The sequence below is a fragment of the Chrysochloris asiatica genome, unplaced genomic scaffold (assembly GCF_000296735.1).
Source record: "Chrysochloris asiatica unplaced genomic scaffold, ChrAsi1.0 scaffold00092, whole genome shotgun sequence".
Taxonomy (NCBI): domain Eukaryota; kingdom Metazoa; phylum Chordata; class Mammalia; order Afrosoricida; family Chrysochloridae; genus Chrysochloris; species Chrysochloris asiatica.
Window position 1 is genome coordinate 6,380,467 of NW_006408610.1, and position 4,049 is coordinate 6,384,515.

Here is a 4,049-nt window from a genome sequence, read left to right on the forward strand (position 1 = left end):
GCGGGAGAAAGATGAGGCTTTCTACTCCCGTAAAGATTTACACCCTCGGAAACCCTATACAGGGTCGCTATGGGTCGGAACCGACTCGATGGCACACAACAACAACAACCCTCCCCCTTATGATGAGGTCTACTACGAGCAGCCAGTCGATTGAAAGAATGATTCCTTGGAGGTGTGGCCTGCCCCCAATATATGTGGACACTACGGAAAAGATGGTTTGCTTTTTGCTGCACCTGGCTCTTCATCTGACTTCTGGTTCTTAAGACTCGGGCCAGCAGCCTGCCATATCTTGGGAGTTCTCGATAGTCTGTCATCTTACCTGCTGACCTTGGATTCACTTGCCTCTGCAGGCTTCAACCTGCCATCTGACTTTCCTATCTTAGGTTCATGCAACCCCCACAGCTTTGTGAGTCAGGAGGAGCCTTCAGCCTGACATCTGACCCACAGACTTGGAACTTGCCTGTCTCTATAACTGTGTGAGCCACATTCTTGATAGAAACCTCTCCTCTCTCTTCATATGTGCACACTTCTCTAACAGACCCAGCCTAAGACTGGAAATTCTCTAAATGAAATAACAAAAGAAAGAATCTTGGAATATGGGGTGGAGGGGAGACATGGAAACAGTAGAAAATATGGGTAAATACAATACTTTTCCTTTTTCTCTTAAATTTTCTAAATTGAAGGAAAAATTCTGTAATGTGGTTCTCAAAACATCTAAAGAAAATATTTAAGACAATTATATTATAAATGGGTGAGGATAAGGTGCCTTAAAGATAGATTTCTACACTTGGCAAAATAGCAACACTAGTAGACTGTGATAAGTTATTTATGTATAGTGTAATACTTATAAAAAGGACCAAGTAACTCACAGGGAAGAAAGAGAAATGAAGAACTGAGTGAACAAATAGAAAACAATAATTAAATGTCAGTCTTAAGTCTAACATCAATAATTGCACTAAATGTAAATGGTCTAAATACATCAACTAAAAGACAAATATTGGCAAAGTGGATGAAAAAATAACTTTCTGAAAAATATGGTGTGGCACTGTAGGATAAACTCTGAGCTACTAACCACAAGGTCAATGGTTCAAACCCATTAGTCACTCCTTGGTAACCCTCTACAGGGTTTCTATGAGTCAGAACTGATTTGATGGCACTTAACAACAACAATATGTGTTGTCTACAAGAATGTCTCTTCAAATGTAAGTAGGTTGAAAGTAAAAGGATAGAAGATGATATACTATGTAAAAATTCACAAAAGCAAAGAAATGTCATATAAAGCAAGAAAGTACCAGGAACAGAGAGTGGCATTACATAATTATAAAAGGACCAATTCACCAAGATATGCACCAAATAACAGGCCTATAAAAATAAGTGTAGCAAAAACTGACAATTGAAAGAGCAAATAAATTTATAATTACAACTGGAGACTTCTGTATTACCTCTCAACACTTGATAGAACAACTAGACAGAAAATCGGGAAGGATCTAGAAGACATTAACCAAACTGTTAACCAATAGGAACTAATCAACATTTGTAAAATATTCCACCCAACAACAGCATATTGTTTTCAAGCACCAACACAAAATTTACCAAGACAAAACATATCCTGAAGGTCATAAAATAAACCTGAACAAATGTAAAAGAAGTGAACTCATAAATTGTGTTCTCTGAAATGGTGGAATAAAATTGGAAATTAATAACCAAGTGATAAGAGGAAAATCTCCAAACATTGGAAAGTAAGCAATATGCTTCTAAATATTCCATATGGCAAAGAGAGAAAGGGTCAAGGGAAATAAAAGTGCATTGAACAGAATAAAAATTAAATCTTCTGAAACCCATTTCATAATCACTAATTACAAGTAGTAGTGTTTTATTAAAGGGAGAAAATTTTAAATTGTGATTTATATCTGAATTTGAATATTGAGCTAAGATTTTAAAAATTGATTCCAGTTGCTATGGCTTCACTTAACTAGCTGCTTGGAATAGTCAACGTACATAGTTTTCTTAAAATCTATTAAAGTAATGTAATTAGAAAATTTGCTGAAAGGTAACGGACGTGATGGTGAAAGTTTTCTGTCAGCTTGGCTAGGTCAGGATTCTCGGTGGTTTGGCAGTTAAGATGTAGTCATCCCCAAGATGACATCTAATATAATGTAATCACTTCTATGATGAGATCTGCTATGAACAGCGAATCCATTGAAAGGAAGTTTACTCAGGGTGTAAACTCGCTGTTTCCAATATATTTGACACTCAGGCAGAGTTTGTTACTTTCTGCTGGGTCTGACTCCTGCATTTGGCTCATCATCCATCCCCCAGTTCTTTAGATTTCAGTCAGTGGCCTGCTCTGTTGCCTGCAGATCCTAGGAGTCTCGACAGCCTGCTTTCTTAGCTGTCTGACCTGCCTGGCTGCCATCTGACCTGCTGATCTTGGTTCATCAGCCCTGCAGCTACATGAGTCAGAAGCCTCCAGCTTTACATCTGACCCACATATTTGGGACTTGCCCACCTCTACAACTGTGTGCGTGTGGTGTGGAGTCCTGGTGTGGCGCTTTAGGATAAGCACTGAACAGCAAGGTGGGGAGTTCCATTTCACCAACTACTTGTCAGACCCTATACAGGGTCACAAGTTGGAACTGACTCCACTGCACTTAACAACAACAATAATTGTGTGAGTTATTTTCTTGATAAAAATGTCTCTGGTTTTGCTCCTGTAGAGAACTCAGCTTAAGATAGAAGGCAAGAAAAAAACTTTTACAGAAAAATATCAAATATGAATTGTTTATCTTTATTGTATTATTCATCCATCCAAACATTTCTTGTCCATCAAGAAAATTACCAGACGTGAAGAATAATGAAATTCAGTCACCTCTGATATTTTGTCAATTAAAAAAACATAACTTTACACATATTTTTCAGTTTTGTTATTATGAATGTGTATTTGTGAAAATAAGAGAAGATTTATTTAATAAATTGTGCCCTTGAGTTGGAGTACTGGTGTGGCACTTCAGGATAAGCAGTGGGACGGCTAACCACCAGTCGCTCCTCAGGAACCCTATGCAGGGTCCCTATGAGTCGTCACTGACTTAGCAACAGGACATTAACAATAACACTTGATTTATACCTTTTAAGTATTTAGACACATGGTATGTGGATTTCCATTTGCACTATTGTCCTGCGCCCAGGGGCTGGTCTGGCCCCAGTCTCCTTGAACGTCAACTTCCTTTTCCACAAGATGCTAATGCTCCAGAGCTCACAAAACTGGGGATAACCAGGCATTTGGTCCATAATGGGTGTTAAGTATCTATTGCTAATATGAATTCCCGCTGTTTCTTGTGAAGGAATCCGTGTTTAAGGAGTGTTTGCGTTTGTTTTTCCTCCCCCTTTCCTTTCCGTTGTCTTTTTAAGATGTAAGAGGTTGTTTGAGGCTTACGAGTAAAGACACCGATGAGAGAAATCTGTGATGAAAAGGACTGAGATCCGCTCAGAGAGATTGGCTTTGGTTGTGGGGATGGAGAAGAGGAATCCCCATACACCCTCGGGGAAAACGCGCCAGAGACAGGAGGTGTGTGTGTCTGTGTGTGCATGTATGTGAGGAGGGGGTTAGCGCCGACTCCCGCAGACACCACCACGCATGACGAAGCTACTTCCCTCACGCGGCCCGAGGCGCACACTCGCGATCCACGGCCACGCCCGCACACCAGACACACACAGGGCAAAGGAGGGTCCGGTTACCATGGCGAGCAGGAGCGCGTGAGCCCTGCCGCCCCTCCCGCCCCCGGCCGAGCCCGGTCAACTCCAGCTCTGATTGGCCCCTGTTTTTTCATTATGCAAATCATTTGCGTAGACTCGGGAGCCAGCTGCTTGACGTCACCAAGCACGGGGGCTGAAACGAGGGGCTCGGCTTTGGGAGAGCTCCGATGCAAGCCCAGAGAGCCTGGCGCTGGGACCCCACGCCAGACCCCAGAGGCCCCCCCGCCACCTCAGTCCGGGCCGGCCCCGCCCCCGGCCCCGCCCATTTCCAGCCCGCCCCACCCTCTCTACGCCCC